The 25537-nt window shown below is 40.9% G+C and overlaps 1 protein-coding gene across 6 annotated transcripts in view; it reads left to right on the forward strand.

The window, feature by feature from the left end:
- Window positions 1–9253: 9253 nt before the first annotated feature.
- LYN (LYN proto-oncogene, Src family tyrosine kinase) overlaps window positions 9254–25537 on the forward strand; it is a 49561-nt gene continuing 33277 nt past the window's right edge. For 2 of the 6 annotated variants that reach the window (XM_021555683.3, XM_085573828.1), the window contains exon 1: window positions 9637–9764. The gene's annotated coding sequence lies outside the window, so the exon portion shown is untranslated. The other 4 variants (XM_021555684.3, XM_085573827.1, XM_085573829.1 and 1 more) reach the window with 4 other exon arrangements.

Below are 25537 nucleotides of genomic sequence, written 5' to 3' on the forward strand. Positions count from 1 at the left end.
TGACAGAATTGTGAGCAGAGCCTGCAAGACAGATGGAGAGGAGATGAAGGATCTTCTTGCAAGAGCAAAAAGTCACAAGGACAAGGTGGAATGACCAAACTGAAAGAGCATGTTTAGCTTAGACATTAGGAAGAAATTCTTTTCTGTGGGGGTCAGAAGGCACTGGAACAGGTTGCACATAGAAGTTGTTGGAGCCCCATCCCTGGAAGTCCTGCCCCAGGCTGAATGGAGCTCTAAGCAACCTGTTCTAGTGAAAAGCATCCCTACCCATGCCAGGGGGTTGAAACTATCTGGTCTTTAAGGTCTTTTTCAATCCAAATCATTCTGTGATTTTATGATTCTCTGAATCCAACCCTTTTGGGAATATCCAAGGTGCTGGGAGTCCCTTAGTAGCTATACATCTTCTGGATGGTTCTGATACCCTCCATTCTCTTTGTAGCTCCTTATTTAGTAGCCTTCCTGGGAGGTGAAAGATTTGGAAAACATATATTGTCTTTTTTATTTTTCAAGCCCAAAATAATGTTGTTTGTCCTGTTTACTTTCACCAGCTTTATTTATCACAAATATAAAACTGGAAAAACTCTATCTATGATAATTTATGTAGAAATTTAAATTCAATTAGAATCTACTGTGTATCATATTTTAGTTAAGAACATTAAAGATTGGGTTCATTCAGTTTATCTCTGGGCCTGCACAATTCATAAGACCACTCACAGCTGCACCTGAAGAAATTCTGTTATAGACAAGCAAATAGCAAATTAGCCATAATTATCATTAAGCAATTTGCATGCCTAATGCACTTTATGCTTCTCTGTTGGTTTGGGGACTACACAGTGCAGGTCTGTGTTTCTTTTTGTGAGTGAGCTTGACTTACTTCTGAGTACCAGGAAGCTAAAATTTAACCCTTTATGGGCAAGAGGACTGCCTCAGCAGCAGCAGTATGTGTACATGCATGGAACATCATTTCAGGTTGCACTAATGACCTTGTGTTAGTAGTATGAATGGTTCAACTTGTTAATGGGAGTTGTTTGATAAAATTTAATGTTACAGTATAGATCACAGAAAATACATTGTCAATATGCTTGTCAGTTTACTTCATATGAATGAAAATTAATTTAAATAATCTGATATCTCTTAACAGGCATACCATCTACAACAATAGTCTAATCACTCCAGAGCTCTGTCTGAAGTTGCTTTTGACATTTGAGTTGTTTATAGTGCCACCCATGCCTCCAAGGCTGTGGTCCAGCACAACAGTAAATCTCGTTTTAAATACTACTGAATCAGCATTGCAGCAGTTGTCCAATACAAAACACTGCCCTGATACAAACAGTGTAATGTTTTGATGGTTTAAATTTGTATCAATGAACTTTTAGCTGGCTTTAAATTAAGATAGTTATAAGGATAAATTCAGTGTCTCTTTCACAGCTAGCACCATTCCAAGAGTCTGCCCAAATGCTCTGTTTTCTCTGCTCTGTTCTAGGATAACATCCTTGGATGTCAACTGCAAGCTTGCAGTCTTACTTGTTTTGGTCATCTCTACGGGACACTCGTCATTCAGATTTCTTTGTCATGGATCTTACCCTAGATTTCTGCCTTGCCTTACATCTTCTCACCAGATCTCTCCCTTAACCCTTTACTTTGCCTCAGCATTCTCACAGTCTGCTAATACAGCACCATCGCTGACCCACAGCCAAGCCATAAACTTTTGCAAGCTTTAAATATAGCTGCTGTTCCTCAGAAACCACCCCTTAGGCTGCCCCACACAGAAGCTGCCAACAGCTGAGCTGATCCAGTCAGGGCAGAAGCTGCTGGTCGAGACTTTCAAATAACCTTTGTAAACTTTCATGACTTGTTTAGATAAGGAAAGAGCAAGGATTACTTGTATTAACCCACTAAACCAATTCAGATGACTCTGGCCAAAAACAGAACAGCAAGAACAAGGTGTGCATGGTAGCCAGTAAGCTCAATAATCCTATGGCAGCAAATGGGTGGATACAATAAAGAGGTGGTTGTTATAATACTAAAAAGAGTATCCTAGGACATCCAAAGAGTGGATCCAAGTGACAAAGCTCCCATGTACTAGCATAGACTCAGAATAGGTTGATAGCAACCGCAGAGAGTATCAGCAATTCCTATTTCCTCAGAATTTCCTGCTACCTCAGACCTAGCCTTCCTGACTGCTTCATATCTTATCCCAAACACTTCCACACCAGATAACTTACCCAAGGCTCAGCAGCTGCTGAGGAGCAACTCCTAAGAGCAGGCACTGCCAGCAGGAGACACTGTATGAGCTACTTGCTACAACCTGATCCAGAACAAGAACTCTGGTAGTGCCCATCCGCCACACTCCATGTGTGCATAGGAATAGAGCCTGTGTCCAGTTTTGTTCAATATATGATTTCCTTTTTGCCTTTGCTTTTCAATTACTTTCTACTTTTGTTTCCAGCTGAGACTGTTCTTTGGGGGCTCTCACAGAAGGGTTGGATGACATCAGAGATGTTCAGGGTTGAAATTCCAAATATTCCGAAGTCTGGGGCAAAGAGATGCAGAGCTGAAACGGATGGGATAGCACAGCTGGGATTCCAAAGGCACTAGGGCCTGTCTCCAAGATCAGGATACAAAGAGCTTCATGGGGAAACAAGAACTGGGAACAGGAAAGTCAGATAAAAGATGATTTACTGCTTATGTCCGACATATGTGTGATTTCAAATTACAGAAAACAGCTGTCAACCACTCAACAGAAAAAAATTAGTCAGGTTGTCCCTGACAATGTGACCCTCACAAATTTCACAGGAAATTATCAAGTTGCAGCTGGTGGAGGGACAGGCTGTAGTTCCACTTGTTACACTCCTACCCTGCCACCATCTGCTCTTTTGGCTCTCTGAGTTTTTGTGAAGGACACAGCCTGCAGACACAAGCCTGGTTTGGAAGGGCAGTTCAGAAGCCCTCCAGCAGCCTTTTAGACATGCTTCACAGCCATTTGGAAACCCCACCCCGAGGTGGTAAAGCTAGAGGTCCTAGCAACATCTAAGTTTCTGCTAAGTGCACAAACAGGTAAGCAGGCTCATTCAAGATGAGGGTTATTCAGCAACTCCAGTACTCCACATGGGCTCAGCAGCAGGTTTGTACATGGCATGGCTGCACAGCATCAGACAGGCAGGAGATATGAAAGACGTGAGTGCTGTGTGTCCTGCTAGACTAGCCAGCCCCAGCTGACAGCTGTAAAGTGTCTGTGAAATGATCCACACTAGCTCCTCTCGACAATCCTGATGGTGGAAGACTCCTCACCAGGTCAGTAGACAGGGAATAAAGAGATCACCCCTATGAGGTTGCCTTCAGGTAGCATAGCCTTCCAACACATTCTCCATGTCCACAAAGAGTGCAGGCTGAGAACTTTATGGATTTCCTCCTAACTTACATAGGTAGCTGTCACCTTCCCAAGCCCAAGCTGATGAGTAATGCACCAGAAAAAAGTTTCTAGATTTCATATTAACAAGGCTCCCTTCTTGATGCTGAGAGTTGTTCCAGTGATAATTACATTCTGTCCCAGATAAGAGCTGCTTCTCATAAACCCTGTGAAAAAAGGAGAGGGATTTGATAACTTCAATTGGTATAAATTTTTTACTCAGTGGTACCAGCTGTGACTTCATTAACTCAATGTCCAGAGGTTACCTGATGCTCTGTGCTGTTCCAAAGGAAAATGAAAAAGCTGCATGTGGTCCATGGGTGCTTCATACAGCTGTGTGGCTGTGATCAGCAATGGGATTACCTGCCCACTGCTACTGCAGCTGTTCAAGGGCAGCCTGAGCACTGCGCTGCCCTTGCACGGCAGCAGTGCTAACAATGGGCCAGTGCCTTTCCACAGGGAAATTTTCTGTAGCAAGTAGCTGATCCTGGAAAAGGAAAGCTACTCTTCAACAACAGCCCACTGTGAAAAAGCCTCCAGAAACAATATGTTGCTTCTGAACTGGCAATTTCTGTGGTGCAGGACCTGCAAGACACAGGCTGAATGCTTGTCCAGGCTGGCAATAGGAGGTGCAATGCCCTGAATATAAGGCAGAAACCAAACAAGCAAACAAAAATATCCCCACTGTGTGATCTTGCTAATTTGAAATGATCACACATACCTGCTCCTGGATTAGCTCAAATCTGTTCTTTCAGGCAATTCAATATTAGTGATCACAGAACTGTGTACTAAATTAAGCATTAATTAAACACATTCTTTATTAGTGTGGGCAGTCTCTTCAGATTAATAAGGATAGCTGTAAATGGCCACAAATGTTTAAAAGAGGAAGACTCTTGGAGTCACTAGTTGTCAGCTCAACCTTCTCATTGCCTACCCAAATGAATTGTGAAGAACACATCAGTCCAGCTGCTTTTCTTGCCTCTGTAGGATGATATTCTTGAGAACCACAACAACCTTTTATTTGAGCAGTCATTTCTACAGAAAGGCAATTGGGATATTCTGTAGTGCACATAGGCCAGTTTCAACTTCCATCAGAATACTCAGGATGCTGTCCCACCAACACAACCTAGTTCAATGCAGATGGTTGTCAAACTGGCTTCCAGTGTTGGGCCTGCTTTTATTCCCTAAATAGCAATTTTTCCACTCACAGCCATTAAACAAGTGGAAACAAAATGGGAAATATGTCTATGTATAAAACCACATAATGGCAGGTGAATAAAATATTTAAATCAGCAAAGATGCAGAAGAAGCAGCTTTTACTAACTTTCAGAATTAGAGGATCTCAAGCCAAGAGGATCTCAAGCCAAGTATCTGCTGTATTATTATGAGTTGTTCATGGAAACTGGAAGTAACAAGATGAAATAAAAAAGGCTGAATTCAGGATTTATGGCCAGAAAATATCAGTGTAATAAAATGCAAGTGGCTGTGCTTTAGGCAGATCACTGTCTACAGGAAAGATGCCAGCTTTCCCAGCTTTAGCCTAGTTAGTATGTGCATTGTTAGTCTGAACAACAAGTCAAATGAATGTTGAGTCAAAGTTTATAAGGATTTGTGCATTATTCCCCAAAATGTTTTTAATATTTTCCAAAATTTTAATCACAAAATTAGTCAAGATTGTAAATTATTGTGTGATACATTTCAAATAATCATAATGGAACTACATTTAAAACTAAGATTTTGGTTTTTTGTTTGAATTTCTCTTTAGTGTCACAAAACTTAATTTTCCCAGGCTCCAAACTGGAAATAAGAGCAGAAACTGATAAATATCCACATATAAGGTCCATTAACTTGTTATCTCATACTTGATAATAAAATTTATTTTCTATTTTTTTTTTTAACAAACAAAAGCAACCCATCATTAGGACATGAAGGGCATATTTAGAATAAAATTTATACATATTCTACTTATAGGTCAACATTACTTTCTTTAAAATAGTAGGTTACAATAAGAAAGGAAATTATTAAAAAAAATAATGCTAAAGAATATACTGCTTTTATTTTCTCCAGTAACTCTGAGTGAAGAATGACTGCATGACTTGTATCTCATTTTTTTTAAATCCACTCTTTATTACTTGCTAAAAATTTGCTACATTATTATAAAGCATTTTGACAGTATGCAATTTACTTAATGATAATGTCTTGAGATAAAATTATGAGAGAAACAGTACAAGTAGTGACTGTGTAAGTGCTGGAATTTCTAAAGAAAAGACATTTTACTGTGTCTGCTGTGACTCCAAAACTCTGGCTCATACAAAACAGCCAGATGTCTAAATGTTTCAGCTTTACATGTGTCCATGCTCTATCTTTCCTTCCTCTTTTATAAAGAACTTAAATTCTTACAAATCTATTTTTGAACAAAGTGATATTTCCTCTGTTTTTTCTTTAATTGAGTGAACTCAAGTATTCCTTGGGATCTCCCACAAATTATTTCCCTGGTTATGCCATTTATGCTTTACTGTCTATCTTTTAGTCTTCTATTAATGCTCTGCTTTTGTATTCAAGCATACCGCAGAAAGAACTCAGCAACAATGAGATTAAGGAATATATAAAATGTAGAGAGAAGTTTGTTGCCTGTTTTCATTGTCCATGACAAAGTTTCGTTTACTGCCCAGAGTCACTGTTCCCTGCAGCTTGTGCCTCTTCATGCCCCCAGACACAATCCAAATAGGGATCAGCACAGGTATGTAGAGGGATTGGTGTGAACCCTACAAGGCTCATTAAATCACTGCCCAACCAAATATCATTGGACATTCCTCTGAGTCTACTGACAAATTGCTCGACTCTTCCCTGGCCCAGACCACTTACCACTCTCAAAAAATATTCCAGAGCTGATCTGAAAGTTAACGTGGTGCTGTGGTTTAGCTTCAGCTGGCAACTGAGCACCAGGCAGCTGCTCACTCAGTGCTGCTTTCCCAATGGGGTAGGGAGGAGACCTGGAAAAAGGTAAAAACTCAGGGGTTGGGATAAGAACAGTTTAATAATTGAAACAAAGTAAAAAAGAATAGTAGTAGTAGTAGAAGTAGCACTACTACTAATAATAATAATATTAATAGTAATGAAAAGGAGAGTGAGAGAGAGAGAGAGGGGGGAATAAAACCCAAGAGAAACCAAGTGTTTTCCAACAGAGTTTCTCACCACCCACTACTCGGTGCCCAGCCCACCCCCAAAATATGACCAGCTCCCTCCTGGCCAACTTCCCAAGTATATAATAATATATATGATATATTTAAATATGACAGGATATGGAATATGACAGGTATGGAACATCCCTTTAGCCAGTTCAGGTCAGCGCCATCCTGGTTTCTGGTGTACCTGCTCACTGTCACAGTATGGAAAACTAAAAAGGCTTTGACTTAAGAAAAGCATAAACAACTAAACTACAGTGTGTTACCAACATTATTCTCATACTAAATCCAAAACACTGCACTGCACCAGCTAATAAGAAGAAACTGAGCTCTATCCCAGCAGAAACCAGGACACATGGGCCAGTCTGGGGTTGTCCCCATGTTCTGGATGCCAACAGCATGGACGTGGACCCCTATATTGCCAGCTGGCCTTCATATTGGATCACAGCCTTGCAGCCATGCTTAAATCAGCAGTAGAGACATTGTCTGGGAGTCAAATCTTCCCAAAGTGGGAAATCAATTGCTGGGCCTGAACTGGCTGGCTAATGTGACTCACAGTCCTTCGTGCAAGGACTTCCCCTTCAGTGACAGGCTTGAGGTTTCATTCTTGCCCCATTTTACACCATCCCCCAACTCTCTTGATCTATGTACATGTACATTTAAAATGTGATGAACAGCTGACCTACTGTAGATGTAGTGAGGCTGGAATCAGCTTTTTTTTCCCTTTTGATGAATATATAATGAGAGACTTCCTTTCCTGCTTACACTTTCTAAAGTAGATTTTGTATATATTTGTAACAGTGGGAACAATGATACATAAACCCATGACATTTCAAGGGATACTAACAACCTGTCTTTTTAAAAAAAGTATAAAGCACAGTGTATTTATTCTACTCTAACACTTCTTCATATTAGTTCCTTTAGGGCAAACCTGATGAGTTTGTTCTGTCTCACAATTTACTATTGCACAGCAATCTATTAAAGGTAATTCAGCACGTCTTTTATTTTTCCAGATTATTTACATTATAGATAGGATTGCATTCTACTTGACTGCTGGAATCTATTATGCATTTATGAAACTAAATTTTATTTTCACCAATGCTTTGTTAGGAGAAGGGAATATTAAACTCAGCAGAATACTTGATAATGAAATGAAGATATAAAGAGGAAAGGAGGGCGAGCAAGACAGATGTGGGATTTGTGCACCACTTCTCCAAGAAGAAAGTTACAAGATCAAAATGCTTGTCCTATAGAGGAAAATGGAAACATGAGGCACTAACTGTGCACTTCCAAACAGAAATAGCTCATTTTACATAAACTTTTGGAATTCAAATTTCCTACCAAAAAGAAATCCCCAAACCCAAGACAATGTATATTTAGTCAGATCTTTTATTTTTACATAAAGTTTTCATTGGGAAAAAGGTTGTTGTCTGGTCTGTTCATTTTATTGTTGTTTTTTCTTATTGTTATTGTTATTATGAAATATCTTTACCTAAGTTGGGGCAGGGGAGAAAACATTTACCAATTTTTTACTTAAAAATTGGTAAATGTTTTCTCCCCTCCTTGAGGAATTCCTTATTGTCTCACCCTACAATACTTTTAGAGGTTGGTCTAATGCTGAGTATTTCCACATTATTTTAAACATTGATGATAAAATTCAAAGAAGACCAGAAACTATTGCCCACTACTTTTCAGAGCTCTAGAGATGCCCAGGGACATCTGGGACTGATTAAGAAATGTGACAAACTATGGTCTCACTGCTTCTATGGACTGAGTCTTCTAGAGGATCAAGGCAGACACCTGTGTGCTGGAGCCAGGATATCAGACGGGACTGCAGCAAAGACCAACCAGTGTGCAGTGATTGTGCCAGCTGCACATCACCAGGAGTGCCAGGCCTTTACATCAGCACCAAAGATCTATAAGTTAATTGACATGAATCGGGTTCTCCTCATGAACCCAACAGGGTGTGACCCGCACTGAGCTATTTTCAGCTATTTGGGTGTCCTGTTAGAAGTCCTCACCAGTTCCTGAGTCCACTCCAACCCACAGTTAGGCTGTGCTGGTGGACTTTGGGAATGTGTACAGAGGTGCCTTTGAGTGTCTTGCATCTTGTAACACTTTGACTCTTTCTCAAACTCGATCCATTATCTAAACACTTCTATATGGAAAGCTTAAATGCTTTTCATTTGAAATTCTGCCTTGGAAATCTCCATGACCTGAACTCGCCCATGTGGCTTGGCAGTACACACATGACACTTGACTCTAGTTATTGTAAAGCTTTTCACCTGCATCCTCTGGCTGTTATGTCCATGCATTCATATTTCCTGTTTTCCTGACCCGTGAGATTTTTATTTCACTTTTCACCAGGCTAGTAAATCATTCTTGAAATAAAATGAAACATTGAAAGATAAGCTTACTTGTTTTGTTTCTCTCAACCAAGCCTCCAATTGACCTTAGAAGCTACTTAGAGTGGATTTGTGGAGTTCAAATGGTTTTTTGGCTGTTGGTGGAACAAGAGAGCTTTTTTTTTGCCTATCAGACTAACAGAGTTTTATTTTGCTGTAACTTTCCGAGGCTCATGATGGCTCGCTCCCCTCTGAGGCAGCTCGGCGGGGTGGACCCCCGACACTCCGCCGCAGCCCCTGCCCCACCTCGTCCCCGGCACAGCCTCCAGCCGGAGGAGCCGCAGCCGCCGGGCCGGGGCCGGCCCCCGCTCTGCCGCTCGCCCGCTGTCCACCGCATGCAAACGCTGCCCGGCAGCAGGAAGTACCCGGGCTGCGAGCCTCCCGCGGCCGCGCCCCGCCCGCGCCGCGACAGCCGCGCTCCGGCCCCGCCGCTGGCGCCCGGGACAGCCCGCTCCGCGCCCCGCTCCGCGCCCCGCGCTTCGCTCGCTGCCGCGCAGCTTGCGCACCCGGCAAAGTAAGTGCCTTCCCCCGGGAAAGTAAGTAAGTGCCTTCCCCCGGGACAGTGAGTGCCTTCCCCCGGGATCGGCGGTGCCCAGCGCCCCGCTTCTCCCGCGGGGCTGCCCGGCCGCGCTGCCCCGCGCCCCCGCCCCGCCCCGCCCCGGCGCGGAGCGGAGCGGAGCGGAGCGGCGGGACCAGGCGCTTGCCGGGCGGCTCTCCCTCGCTTCTGCCCCCGCAAGGAGGTGCCGCTGCCTCTCGACCTGCCCGGTAGGACTGGATGGGGTCTTAAGGGAAATAACCGCGTTTGGGATAAAATAATCGTTCTCAAAAGCATGATTTATCTCATGCTCCTTTGCCTGGCTTCTGCTGTGATCCGGAGGGCTCGGGTGCCTTCTGGCTGTTTCGTGCCGGGGAGCGTGTGAAATTACCCGGTTTAAGTCCGCAGTCGGCGTTTCGAGCCAAAACGATAGCCTTGACTGAGGTGAGGTGATGTGATCTCTGGGTATCCCTTCTTACGCTGCTTTTTTTCGAGGAGCATAATTTCTCGTGCATTCTGCAAGTTAAAGCTTCTTCTTCTTAAGTGTCTATTCAAATGTGCTTGGAATTAAAAGATGAGGAAATGGTGTTGTGATGCTTGGTGTGCAGTGTTTCTTGCAGACTGCTATTATAGGTACTGTATTCCTAAGGAACAGTCTTGAAGTGTTTTCTCCTTACAATTTTAGTTTAGGAGGTGATGCTGTACCTTCAGTAAAGCAATTAAGAGTTTCTGTTAAATTACATCTTTCAAGTGTTTGCAGTGAATGAGTTGGCACAAACTCATCTTGCTGCCTTGCTCCCCTCTGTTGGCAATAAAGACCAAAGGGATTAACGCTTAAAACTTATTTAGCCAGGTCATATTCCCGCGGATATACATAGGAAGAACAAAGCTAAGCTTTATCTGAAACCTCTAGTCAATATCCCATCTTCTGCCTTTCGTTCCCACCTTTGAAGAAAGAGAAACACTCTGGACAATCTTAATGTATTTTAGGACATCACAGTACAAATTGAAAATTAAAATTTTTAATCTGGATCCCATCAAGTACCTGTATGACTTTTGCAATTTAGGAATAGTAATGTTAATTGAAAGTATCTGTGAAGTACAAGTGCCACGTGGATAAGTCTGCACTCAACACAGTATCACTATAGAGTTAAAACAAAAAGCAGAAGATACGTGTTGAGAAATTGCAAAGCTATGTTGGGAAAACATAGCTCAATTTTACCAAAAGGAGAGTCAAATTGTGTTTGTGTCGATAGTTTCCAACCCAACACTGAGGACAGAATAGGTGTTATCTTTTTAATACATACTATCAACAGCATTGAAAGTATGGATGAGAAAAAAATCAAATCGTTTTCTCTGAAAAAGTAGCAACAGGCTAGAAATCAGTTAGATACTGTTAAAAGGATGTTATGAAGCCTTAGAGAAGGGTTGAAATTAATGAACTGTGAGATCAAAAGATGTCTTGTTTTATGGATCTCTTCTGAGATTTAAAGCTTTTTCCTTTCTCTGTTTCAACTTTGTGAGATACAGACTAGTTAGGAAAGAATTCTTTACTTAATAACATAAAAATCTGTTTTAATTGTGTGCTGTTCTGATAGATTTTTTTTTAACCATGATGACATAGAATGATTATCCTTGTACAGTAGCTGGCTGACTTCAAGTTATTCAGCTTTTCTCCATTTTTGAGTAAATAAGAGGTTTCTCTTACAGAAATGTACAGAAGACATGGTAAGGTTTAGGCCTTCCTTTTTAAGCCCCTTGACCCTTGAGTTGTGCAATGACTCTGACAAAGCAATCAATTGTGAAACTTTACAATGCAAAGTTAAACCCTGTTGCCTTTAAGTTGTTCAATACTATGGGGTTTAATGTTACCCTTTTCAAGAGAGTTTCCATAAATGTGAAACTATTCCTTGCAGGTGATTATGAATAGGTATTTATGAATGTACAAGTAACTATTTCATAGTACTTTCCCCCCGCCCAGTTTATCTGTGTAATTGAAGTGACCTCTCTTCCTATGGCATTTTTGACTCCTATAAGCTAAATGGCATCGCAGAGCAGCAGGTGTTGAGGGAAACAATTCCTGTGACAGGCAATGGAAACAAGTCCAAGGTCTCCTGGCTCAGCTTAGTTCTGTTCTTCAGTGAGTTGTCTCACCAAATCAGAGATGCTGCACCTGGCCCTTCTTGTGGGGCACGTCAGGGAGCATCATTGGCCTCTCTGTAGTTATTTGGGAAAGTTTAAGTGCTGCCATATTTAATCTCAGATGTGATTCCATTGCTGTCACAAAAAGGAGATGTTTGCCTACCTCTACTCTGAATGTTATTTTGAATCTTAATAGGAATCTTTGAGATTTTGGGATGAACACATGTTGATCAGAAGGCAATTTTATTTTGTTCAAAGGGCTAGGTGATCTGGGAAGGGGATGAGATCTTTCCTCCTTTCCATATGTGCATATCCTGAGTAACTGAGTGACAGTTTTTTCTTCTGTCTAAGGAGTTGTAAAACCATTTTTACTCTTGGGGTTCAGGGAGCCCTTTTCAAAACTGAGTGAACACCGAAGATAAGTTCATGGGGAATAACTAACTAACTAACTTACCTAACTAATTAATGGGGTGGGCATTAGGTATAACCTAGGATTCCTGGCAATCTGCTGTACACAGAGGGGGATGTCTCATGGCACAGAGATCTCAGAAGAATATGAGCCATCATGTGCTAATGCAAGGGATGGGAGGAGAATCTGTCAGCTGGGGATCCTGAGAGTTCTGTGAGCTTTATATGCAGGGAATGATACTTCCTTTCAAAGCTATGGAGCCAAGTGTGTAAGTAATTACACAAACCATGTGATCTGTTAAGCAGCATTTGTTATAATATTGCCTCTGTAGGATTTCCGTCTCTAAGCAAAAAGGCTTCATTCTATAGAAAAAACAGTTTCCCAGCTGAGAATTAGGATTTTTGTCCTGTTGTTCATATTCCTACTTCCTATTTCTCCCATTTATTTCTCTCCCCTCTTTAATGAGAGTATAGGAATGCTAGAGATGGTGTAATAAGAAAAGCTTCCAGACTTGCTAAGCCATGCCACAGGAAACTGTAGATAAAAATGTAAAATTACATTTGTATGAAAACAGTCTTTAATGACGCATGCAGGGTGAAGGAGTCTGCCACCCTGTAAGCAATAATGGTGCCTTCTCAAATAAATTAGCCTGTACTAATAAAAGACAAATGCAATGTCACTGTCCTCAGTGTGACTGTTCCTAGTTTAAACTTCATTGTCCTTCAGGGAAGGATGGAAAGGTCTGTGCCTTCATATTTATTTTTGCCTGATTCAGATACATTTCCTGTTGACATTGTCATTAAATGCTGTAATTTCCGAGACTGAATTATTCACGTTTGAGTTCAGCATCTTTCCTGAAAAATGTGGGTTCATGGAACAAAACACGAACGCAGAACTCATCATGTGCTGGAATCATTTCCTCCAAATATTTATGGGATACTTGTATTTGCTTTGTGCCTTAAAAAACTACTCATAGAGGTAAATAGATCAGTTACTTTTGTCAGGCAAATGTCAGAAGAGAAATGGTATTTTGACAGTAACACTTTGCTGGAGAGAAAATAAAGGAGGACACTGGGGGAAGGTGGAGGAAATAATGGGTAGATCTCATTTCTCTGGTGGGTTAGAAGAGTGGACTAGTTCTGTCCAGGCCAGCCTTTGGTCTCCCTTAAGTCAGCATTTCCTATTTTTTTCAAACTGCTGGCATCTTATGTATCTACAATTGGTTCCTGTGTTTGCACAGCACACTTGTCTTACGTCTTCAGTTCAAAGGACTCCAATGATAAACAGTCTCAACAAAGTGAACTTCTTCCTCTATGGTCTCTGCTGCATGTGGCAGAAGGTTTCTTCTTCCTGTGGTTGACATATTATAGAATTTCTTGCTTTAATTTGCAAAGGCCAGCTGTGATAGGAAATAGTGCAATCGTAAACTGGAACACATAATAGTTCTCCAAAAGTGTTGAAGTATGGGATGCAGCTACTCTTCTGCAATAGCACTTCTTGTAGGTTTCTCTATTATTGGGGGTCACTCTAAGTATGGAAATGATAAAATTTTGAAAGGAAAGGACTCCCTCTGGGATGTGCTTTTAACTTCTCCTTTGTTGGTTTAAAAAAAGAAGTTTCAGGAAGTTGGTCAAAAAAAGCATAATCTGTTAAGTGGGCTTTCTGATGTGGTATCTACAATCTATTGCTTTTTTCATGTTTCCTTCCTTAGTTTGTATACATAGGTGTATACAAACCTGTTTAATTTTTTTTTCTTTTAATGAAATCTTATTTGGGTTTTACCTTAGGTTTAAACTGAAGTGTGGAGTTGCGTTATTTGTATGTTTTATTATCCCTGTATTATGTATTGGTTTATTCCTTTGTACCCCCGTGTGCAACTTGGTTTATCCCCAGTTTTCCCGCCTTGTCCTCCCTTCCCGCCTTCCCAGTATCTATCCATCACCCTGAAAGAGGCATTTTACCCCCACCCTGGGTGCCTTGTCTATCACTCAGTGCCCCTTCCCATCCATCCAGAAGCTTCTACTCAGGGCACCGGGTGATTGGGGAGGACCTGGGGCTCCCCCCATATCTTTCTCCCATTGGACCCCACCATATCCCCCCATCCCGGAGCCACCCCCTATCCCTATCCCCATTGCTCGTTGGATACCCCTCCCTTACAGTTTATAAGCCAGTGCAAGCACCTTGTGCTTGTTCCTGTTGGCTGGCACCGTTCTAGGATATTTGGCCCCGTTGGGCTACAATAAACTCGGACTTAGCCCCCAGCAGGATCCGCTCTTCATTTACCACCGCGAGGCATGCCAGCGCTGCCCGGAACCCACAAAGGCACTCTCCAAACCCCAGCTGGGAGCGGCGGAGGGTGCCTCCATCGCCCGCCCTCGCCCCACAAGAGCTAGCCGGGGCTGAGAGAAAAGGGAACCGGGGCGGGAGCGTGGCACTGAAGCAATATGGTATCACAGGAATTAGTACACAAGTATATTTGGCTGCTAAGGTTTTCTCTTTCCATGTATGACTGTACTAGGGTCTCAAAACCAAATTAATACCAAAAGTTAAAGACTATGTTTGAGTGAATTGCTATGTAGTGGTAACACATTTATAAATCAGTAGGTCTGACCTATGACTAAGTTCTACTGTATTCAGACAAAAAGAATATTTCCTGGTAGTACCAACTGAGCAGGGAAAGACCTGAATAGTAGCACATATATTGCATATATTGAAATTGCCTGCTTGACTGTCCCTTATCAGGATCGTAAGGTTTATATTCATTAGATCCAATGGGCAGACAATTGTTTTCTCCAGGGCAGCCCCGGCCTTACCATGTGTTTGATAGATCCTTAAAACCCTTCAGTAAATGCCCTGGGGAGCTGTGATTCAGGTGTGAGTGGACAAGGACAGGAGAACCAGGGTTAAGCGATTGCTAGAGCTGGTGTCAGTGTCACTGAGGAAGTGAAAGTTTTTGGTAAACAAACAGGAAGGGGATGGGCAGGAGAAAGAGGAAATCCTATATTGGATGTTCTGTGTTCAACTTGTTCAAAATACATTGCAAGAGTCATTTGAATGTGCCATTGTGATGTAGCAGAATGTGCAAATGGGATTCAAAGTACATTTTTGTAACTCCAGGTTTACCATTGCAAAAGATATGCTGAACTGTGCAAATGCTGAAGGGAAGCATTGCAGCCTGTGAGGGGTGTTGGAAAACCTGCCTTTTAAGCAACTCTTCTGCTGGATTGCTGGTGTGGCAATTTGTCCTATTTTCTCTGTCCAGCTGTACTTGCACTGGCTTCAAGAGAGATTGCAGCAGCTGTCATGACGCCAGTGGAGAAGCACCAAGTCACACTGAGGTGAATTCTAAGCCCGTTTCTCTTGGAATGTAGGTAGCCTGATTGATGGCAGGCAGTAGACTGCCGTGCTCCCACTATGCCTGACCAGGAGAGCTTGCCTCTTCTCAAAATATCCTGCTAAATTTCCTTGGGAGCAGTTCCCCTCCCTCTGCCATAATGCTTACCAGTGTTTCTAAAAAAGTCCTTGACACTGCTTCAAATGTCTTCATTAGTAATGATGTGCTGTTTGTTTGAGGCTTTTGATCCCAAATTTCCTGTAAAAATCCATGTTTCAGTCTTTACCCGGCTGTAGGAGTACTCCCTACCATTATTTCCTTTTTTTCTTCTCCCATCATTCCTTTTTTTTTGCCAGTGTTATTCTGCTGTTTCTCTCTCTCCAGTCTTCAGGACTGTCAGTGTTATAAACTGTTTATTTCATCTCTTGCTTTAGACATCTGTGGCAAATTTTGTTTTCCCTTTCTGGAAGAGTAAGCCTTATCACCTTTCATAGTCCAATTGTTATTTGTAAGCTACTTATCAGGGAATACTCATTCAGAAATACATACCCCCAGCCTCTTGAAGAGATATGAAGTCCAGTGGAGTACCAGTCTGGCAGGACTGACATGGCCTTTAAAGTATTTTAAGGCTGTGCCTTGTTTAAAGGCAACTTCATATTTCTGTAGGTGGTCAGCAAGACTCTTCTGTGTAGAGTAGATTTTATGTGTAGATGTAAGTGATGTTTAGAGACAGCTAACTGCTGTTTGACACATCTGATTTAAAACTGTGACCTCAAACTGACTTAAAACGGGTTTCTGTCTGAAAATGGTCGGTGTAGATTGTCTCCTGCTGCTTTGTCTGCCCTTCTTGTGATGCTGCTTTTACCTTCTCTGGTCAAGTTTACTTCCTGTTGCATACCAGTTTTTGCGTGCTGTGTTGTGGTGCATGGAAAAAGTTCTCGAGCCAGCATTGATCCTCCTTGCAAACACTTCTCCTTCAGGGAAGCAGAGCATGAATTTATCAGCATGTATGCCAGCCTAGGGAAAAGAAATCACTGATATTGTGGGGATGTGGTACTGAGACAACAGCTTTTGCTCCAGGATTGATGTTCTGTGCTCATTGGTGTTGGTGTGCCCCATACACTGACCCCACAGAAAGTGAAACAAAACATTTAGCTTTGAGAAGGCAGTGCAAGTTTAGAAAAACCTAGTTCAATGAAGCTAGCACCAGCAGAAAAGATTTTTGGTAGAGTGAACAAGTGGAAGAAGGGTGCTTCAGGTTAGATATTTCTGCTCTTAAGGGAGCATTTAAGCAAGACTACAAGTGTCAAAAATGCATCTGAGCAGCTTATTCTAATCACATCTGTTGGACTAGGTTTGGATGAGTGAAAGGTCCTTTTCCCTACTCCTGCAATAAAAGCAGGTGGTTTGTATGGTGTGACACAGGAAAGTAATTTCTCCTTGGAGCATAGAATACATATGTTTGTTACATGTTCTGTATCTTGTCATACTAATTGAGAGTAAATGCTTTCCTAGGGACTACAATTGTCTCTACCCAATTAGTTATTATCCTTTGCATTCTTGTTTGATTGGTTTTTTCTCTTTTTGTATTTTTAATTCCGCAGTTTTCCTGCTTAACTTGTTCCTCAGTATCAACCCCAATTTTCTGATTTCTTAAGGATTTTGGCCTCCTCTCCTACACCTTTTCTTATATGGTTTGTGTTGTCCTGAGAACTTCCTATGTGTGGCCAAATAATTAGGAAGTCTTACCAGTTGTTAAAGCATCTTCTTTGCACAACACACAATACTGTGGAATTAAAATGCAAGCTGTGGACTCATTACTGTTCTCCTGAAATGAACTTGGATAACCATTGTGAACATTGATTTGGTTTTAGTTCTTGCTTTGAAAGGTAGCTGCATGGGAGGTGAGTGCTAAAGTCACATTTAAACACGGGGCTTGGCACAATCTAAGGCAGTTTATCAAAGTATAATACAATATGTCCTGCCTGTGAGCTGTATACTTTTGAATTATGTGGAGTTGCAAAGGTTATAAACTTTAATGAGCAGCCAGTATGGTTGTAATAATAGCACTGTGAAATTCTTGCAATCTGCAGTATGAATGTGAAAATAATTATTATCATGGTCCTCCAGTTTATCATGAGTCTAAGTCTGCTAGAATAATTGTGAGTGCTGGCCTATTTTGTAAGGTCTGTGTGCTGCCCTTTGTGCAGAAAGTCCTGGTGTGAGTCTCCTGAAATCTGTCAAGCCCCTGCAAGCCGTGTGCTGTCACTTGCAGGATCAGAGCCTGGTTCAGTGAAACTTGCTATGGTTGTAACTGCTGGGTCTTCCTCCACTATCAACTGACCATTAAACAGGACTGGCAACAGCAGGAAATACAAAGTGCTGCACAGTCCAGTAGTGGTATATTGTGAATACAAAAATGTTGGTTGTTTTTAGAGTGAGAAAACAAGAAACTTCAAGGCAAAATTAAAATAGTAGCAAAGGTCAAGTTTGTTTTTTCCCACCCAAATTTGTGACATTTTGCAGCCCCTCAGGATATGTTTGGTAGACTTAAGAAAAGTATACTTGTATCTATTAAAATAACCCTCTGATTTCAAGGACTTAATGTAATAACCTCCCAAATTTTCTAATCATAGAGCTCTTTTAATTCTTTTTGTCATGTTTGCAGCAAGCTGTTGATTCAGATGATACCCTTTGGTGCTATACCACAGATAACAAGTTGCAACAGTTGCTTGAAACAGTTTACTAAGCTGGCCCAGAACACAACTGGTACATTCCTAGTTTAGATTCATGCCCTTGAAGGAATATAATAGGAGTTAATAAGAGTTAGTAAGAGGTTAAAGTTAAGTAAAATAACTGAGTTATAAATAGGATTCTGTGAAATTCCAGAACCTGGAGGATGTTCTTACACCCTTGAAGTTAAGGGAGATCCTTCTACTTAACATCAGTGAGAACAGGACAAGGTGGTTCCTTCTGTGGATACTTAAACAGTTAGTGCTGAATGCTGGTATAGTATCCCTGCAAAGATTAAACAGCAAAAATTTCATTTCTGCCATGTAATTTAGTGGCACCAGATTTCACGCTGATTTTTTTTTTTTTTTTTTTTTTTTTTTAAGAACTCTTGCAGTTTCCTCTTGCAACTTGAGCAAACTTGTCCAATGTTTGCAAACTTTCCGGAGGAACTGTACTTTGAGTGTTAGCTGACGTCAGCATTAGTGATTTAACCCCACATTTTTATCTGAGCATAGAATTCATTCTTGAATCCATATTACATACCCCAGTACAATGTCCTCTGTTTCAGGAGAGTTCTGTGTTTATCTAATGCTGTACAGCTAATGAAACACAATACAATCTGCGGGAAGAGTAACTTTTTTTTACAATTTAAATGTGTGCTGGTGTTTGAAGATAGTGAAAAAAAAAATCTACTTCTCTTTTGTGAAATTTAGTGCTTTAGACCTGCTCAAGACATAATATGATGCTGTTATAGCAAGAATGCTATGTTTTAGTTGCAAGCTTAGTCATGAGTACATAGTAGCATTCAAACGTGGAGCTGACAGCAGATAAAGAAGCCTTCTGACCAATGAAGCAGAATGGCAAATGCAGCATGGGGCAAAGTAATATGAGATACACAATGGTAAAGCTGTTGCAGTTAGGATCCATTGACACAGATGTCATTCTGCCCTGATTTTGCCATAACTGTTGTAATCCATGTTGAAAGTGGATTGTAGAATGCATGAAACCAGGTAAGGTGTATAAAAATTGATTTATACCCTGGAGATATATTACCTGAATTTGAAAGAACAAAAGCTAATATGCACTTATGTTCTGTTCCCCATTTCTCTTTTATTAAACACACTGGAAACAGAAGATAAGCCCAAAGGAGAAGTGGCATACTTTCTATGAGACCACCCTCAAAACCTTCACCAGGGTTTACTGGCTGTGAATTTGCTGTCCTCCATCATGTTTGTATTAACATGATGAGGGACTTGGACAGGCTGGATTGATGGCTTGAGGTCAGTTGCATGAGGTTCAACAAGACCAAATGGTGAGTGCTGCCCTTGGGTAGCACAACCCCACACAGCACTGCAGGCTGGGGCAGAGTGGCTGAGAAGTGGCTTGGCAGAAAAGGACCTGGGGGTGCTGGTCAGCAGCCAGCTGAACATGAGCTGGCCAGGTGGTCAAGAAGGCCAATGGCAGCCTGGGTCAGCAATAGTGTGGCCAGCAGGACTAGGTCAGGGACTGACCCCTGTACTCAGCACTGGTCAGGCCACACCTCAAATCCTGTGTTGAGTTTTAGGCCCCTCATTACAAGAAGGACATTGAAGTTCTGGAACGAGTCCAGAGAAGGGCAGCAGAGCTGGTGAAGGGTCTGGAGCACAAAGTCCTATGAGAAGTGGCTGGGGGAGCTGGGGTTGTTTAGCCTGGAGAAAAAGAGTCTCAGAGGAGACATTATCACTCTCTGCAATGCCCTGAAAGGAGGTTGTGTGCAGGTAGGCTTTGCTCTCTTCTTCCAAGCAGCAAGTGCCAGGACAAGAGGAAATTGCTTCAAGTTGTGCCAGGGGAGGTTTATACTGGATATTAGGAAAAATTTCTTAACTGACAATGTGGCTGGGTGTTAGAAAGGCTGCCCAGGGCAGTGGTAGGATCTCCATCCCTGAAAGCATTCAAAATACCCCTCTAATGTGGCAGTTGGGGACATAGTTTGGACTTGATGATCTTAGAAGTCTTTTCCTACCTTATCAATTCTATGATTTTATGTTGTGGTGATTTTATGATGTTCATGATCTTTGCATTCTATTTACAATATAACAATGGGTTTGAATTACAGGCACACTTCAAAGTAAAAGATCACATCTGAAAAATACTCTTTATTGCCAACAACATATTAACTACTCGAAGGCCACCTTCATAAATAACTATCCTCTCCCCTTAGTCATAGTAGCTCTCAATAATTTGCTTCAACAAGAGTCCCATCCATTTGTCCAGGTATGTGGAGGCTGAGCATTAAGCTGCTTTACTTGAAGGAGACAAAAGTTTCAACTATCAGCTACTACCTGCGAATATACCTTCCTTTGCACCTTCTGGAGAAGGCACAGTAACATATTCCAGCTGAAGAGCTCATTAGGGTGCAGCCTGGATTTGACGATTCCCCAAACTCACGATAAGGTAGCAAGTTGCTCACTTTGTCGCTTGTTGTCTTCTGAGGCTCAGTGAAAACAGGGAGAAGCTCTCATTTCTCTTTCCATATCATGTTGTAAGTGCAGGTGGGGCACTGTACAGTAATGCAGATATTTGTGTGGCTGTGCCTTTGCTTTCCTATACACCAAACTGTATATTGAAATCAACACCTGAGTAAAGCCACTGTGGGCATGAACCAGGCCTTTTGGACTCACACAGAAGCTCTGGTTGCGCATCTCTCAACTACACCTTGTTTTGGGAGGCAAAGTGTTTGTCTGTGAAGGATAAGGGGAAGATAAATAGTTGGGTAAGGACTGTTGGGAGTGAAGTTCCCAGATGTGTGTTCTCCAAAGAAACTGTGTGAAACTTGTCCTATCCTTCAATCATGCCACTTGTTAGGAGAATGAAGACCTTTGGGCTACTCCTGGACCTCACTCCAACACCTTTGGGTTTTTTTATGGGTAGTTTCTCATTTTCCTATACCACAGTTATTGCTCTAATCACTAAAAAGGAGTGGAGAAGGATCCTTATCCTAGTGGCTGGCATAGACTTACATAGCAACATACATACATAAAGTGCAGGGCAAAGATAGACTACTGAAAATTTAGCACACTGCAATTATTGGCCAAAATCATCAATTTAAAGCTGAAAAACCAGTATGTGAGTCATAGATACTCTCAACTTGGAAAGTAGATGTTGTCCTTGGGGTTTGCTAGTTGGACTGGGACACTTCCTAATAGTTAGGAAAAATGTTGATCCTTTTCAGTGTAGTGGTTTGGCCAAATTTTCATTTGGAAATTGAGATTTGGTTATATGAAGCTGCTGTTTGTCATTACTGAGAGTTTTTACCAGTCAAGAAAATTACATTTTACTTATAGCTTGCATTACACTTGAAAGTCTTTAAAGTATTTTGGGAACCTTTAATTTAAGTTGGTTAACATGTTGGCATGGCTTTTCTGTTCCATGTCATATGATCCTTTTGAAGAATTTGATAGAAGTATTTATTCTGTTATGTCAAATTAAGATGTTATTTGACCTTTTCCCCTATCTTCAAAAGATATAGTACAGTGGAAAAAAGTTGAGGAAATGGAAGATGTGGTTGCCTGAGGGCTGGCAAAGTGAATTAATTCATTGTTGATATTGATTCAAAATTCTGGAGGATGCAGTTGAGACAAATTATTGTAATAAAATGAAGCAAGTATTATAAGGTCAGAAAACAGATGTTATTTTAATGTAAGACTTGGTTTAAAATTAGTGCCAAAAATACTGACTAAATGAATCTGGAACATTTTCATAAAATATAAAGTCTATTATGCAATGCTAGCAAAATTACAATTTTTTGAGGATTAACTTTCTTGTGTTTTGGTCATTTTTCTTCTTCAGTTGTATAAACAAGGATCAGTAGTTTGTACAAACTCTGCTTCATTTCATTGTGATGTTTCAATGTATGTTTGTTTCAGGATTTTATTTTCATCCTTCTGAAAGTATTATAACATCATTACACCACCACAGGGACATTATTGTCAGTGTTTCTTGCTGATTTTGATTTACTTTAATGTGTGGGGTTTTTTTTAGCCACTGCCAAAATTCCTGCATGAAACTAAGATTTTAACTAATCTAGACAAAACTGCAGTGAATTTACAGAAAAATGGAAGATTTTTTTTCTTGGCCAAAGTTTTCCACCCCTGTTAGAGCTACCTTTCATGTCATCAGCTATGATGATATTTATTGTATGTATTATGTTATCATTTATGAGCTCCCGCAAAGACTGTGTATTTTAGCTAAGCACTGAATAAAGTTACCCTCTCCCTGGACACTTAAAGGCAAGACAGGCAAAGGTTGGAAAGTGCCATTTGAATATAGAAAAGTGTTTGCTTTGATAGAATTAGTTTTACCAAAGCACTCCTTCCTATTGGAAGTTTGAGATGTGATAACTTAAGTCACTTATTTGCCATTTAGTATAGCAATGTGTTAGTTCACGTTGGTTAATGCAAAAAACCTCATCTAGTAAGAAAAAAATTAAATGGGGAGTATAGGAAGAAAAGGTTATATGATATGATTGATATGATATATGATATGATATTTCTGCTCAGAATGGGTCTGCCTTTTCCAGAAACACATAAATGCAGCATCAGTATGGCAACTCCAGATATTTTATCTCACCAAAAGTTTTCAGTTCTTATGTCAGTTGTTGGGGGATTTTTGCTGTATGACTCCTCCTTTCTTATGAAGACAGATTGAGAGATAAGGTTTTTCAGCCTGGAGAAGAGAAGGCTTCAGGGGGCAGCTTTCCAGTACCTAGAGGGGGCCTATAAGAGAGCTGGAGAGGGACTTTTTATAAGGGCATGGAGTGACTGGATGTGGAGGAATGGCTTTAAACTGACAGAGAGCAGGTTTAGATTAGATATTAGGAAGAAATTCTAATTCTTTCTAAGGAAAGAAGGGACAAAGGGACAAAGTGAGGGCAGTGAGGCTCTGGCACAGTTTTCCCAGAGAAGCTGCGGGTGCCCCATCCCTGGAAATGTTCAAGGCCAGGTTGGATGGAGCTCTGAGTAACTTGGTCTAGTGGAGGGTGTCCTTGCTCACAGCAGGGGGCTTGGAACTAGATGATCTTGCAGGTCCCTTCCAATCCAAACAATTTTATTGATTCTAATCCACAGTCCACTTCCAATATAGTAGTATGGCAGCACAACTTTTGGCCCTGTTGTAACTTGAATTTTTATTTTAAGGAAATGGACTTGAGGCATGAATATTGCAGAGTCCTAACCCCTCATTTCAATATGAAGGCAAATGTGGGAAAGAAAAACAGGACACCAAACAATAGAGAAATGGGTGGTGAGAATTTAATTGAGAACAGTAGTCAGCTTGGTAAAGGATTCTGGGAAAGTGTCTGCCAACCTAGACTGGTTTAGTTGGACTGAGATGTTTGTGCATTTGTGTTAGGAATCAGGGCTTGGAAAAGTAGAGATGGAAATACTGGTGCAGGGCTCAAAACTGCACATGGCAGAGGAAGTAGAAATGTGATAGGTGTACGAGTGTAGTAGGAATGCAGGTGTTTGGGAGCATGAAAGTGGTAGGGTGATACTTTCTGTAACTGATACAGGAAAGCATAAAAGTAATCTAAGATAGAATAGACAAAGTAGAATTTGTCTTGGTCTCAATTGCAAAGGAAGGAGTTGTGAAAGAAGCAGAACGTGGGGAAGTGCAGCAGACAGGAACCACTACCAGTCTTGTAGCAGGACCACTTTCTGTTTCCTGGTGTTACATTAGCATTACATTGAGACTTTTTAAAAGTACTTTCATTTGCAATGAAAAAACATGAGGTCCCTTGTGATATTAAGAGGCATTAGAAACACACAGGTGGCTGAGAATATCATACACGATGAATAGCCTGGGAAAATAAAGGGGAGAAATCTAATATCAGGGTGTAAGATAATGTCACAGGAGATAGGAAAGTCTGCTGTGATGATAGCTTGTCATTATGAAAAGTGTTACAAACCTGGATGTCCGACTGGATGGCCAATGTGATTAAAGTGTGAAAATCATAAATTAATTTCTGGAATTTATTGAGTGATATATTTCAATAGATGGAAGAAATAGTAATGCTATTTGCTTCAAGGCATTGCTGAAAATCATCTTGAAACACCTGGGCAGCTCCAACCTCCTGTACTTAAAAGGGATGTGTTCAAAGTGAAACAGATGTGGAGAAGGGCTGCTAATATAACCAGTAGAAGTGGAAAAAACTGAGAGGGTCTGGTCTTTAAAGTGTAGAAGACAGGCTGAAAAAGATATGATTATTTCTTAATTTCTCAAGAGGGTAAAGGGCTAGATGCCATTATCGTCTCCAAAACATTTTTAAGACTGGGACTTACGTGTCATCTTCTAAGCCAAGCAGAGTGAGGTTCTGAAAAATTTCAGCAATAATATTTTGTTCTTCCTCACCATCACCCATTAATCTCTCTAAAAATGGGGCATAGCAAACTTGCTTTTGAGCTTGTGCCAAGTGATTGTGCAGCCTAGAACAAATCTGCCTTTCCCAGAGAATATTTTGTAGTCATTTGCTCTAATCGTGGTTGATAAATTAGATAGCAATGTTGTCTTGCTGTGACACACATGCACCCCTGCAAAATTTGAGGGATTGACTTAAGTGAGACCAGGTATGAGGAAATTTTAAAGTAACATGCTTCTTGCATACTTTGTCACCACAGTAATGTTGGTTACACTTGGGATTAACTTGTTTCTCTTCTTGACCTGTTTATATAGATATTTATGTCAAAATATTATTTTAACTTTGTCTCACCTTTTCCACAAAGAAGATTGAAGCAGTTAAAAGAATTCCCCCATTTTTTTTTCATTTTCTTTTAAATGCTGGCAGCTAGCCTATGGCCTCTCACAACTGAGGAGCAGTGGGAGTCTACAGAGGGCAAGTCTGTCATAGCCAAGCACTGAGCAGATTCAGGTTATCCATGCTCCTTGTCATAAGCATTGCAGGGAACACATGGTGATTTGTGTCCATGTGTGTATGCCCATGCATATCATATAAGGAATAAATTCCATTTGGGAGACATAGAGATATGATGATCCAGACCAACAGAAATAAGCTAAATTTAACAAGATATTAAAATACAACAAAGATTGACTGAGACAAACAGAACCATTTTAGCAGAAAGGCAAGGGAGGAAGAAACTGCTGAAGTTCCCCTAGTTAGCTGCCAGTGCAAAAACAAGATGTAGGAAGTGAAAGAAGCTCAAAATGAAAGCTGACCCCAGATTTCTGCATTTGCATGAATCTAATTTGATGAAAGTTATCAGACAGTCAGGACTTACAGTAAAATTGAAATGTGTATCTGTAGATAATATTATATATTATTAAGTTAATATATAGCTATATATGGTGAATTGCAGGTATAAGAATAAGGCTGAACAAGCTTAAATCTAACA

This window comes from Lonchura striata, chromosome 2, assembly GCF_050655825.1.
Source record: "Lonchura striata isolate lonStrDom1 chromosome 2, ASM5065582v1, whole genome shotgun sequence".
Classification (NCBI taxonomy): Eukaryota; Metazoa; Chordata; class Aves; order Passeriformes; family Estrildidae; genus Lonchura; species Lonchura striata.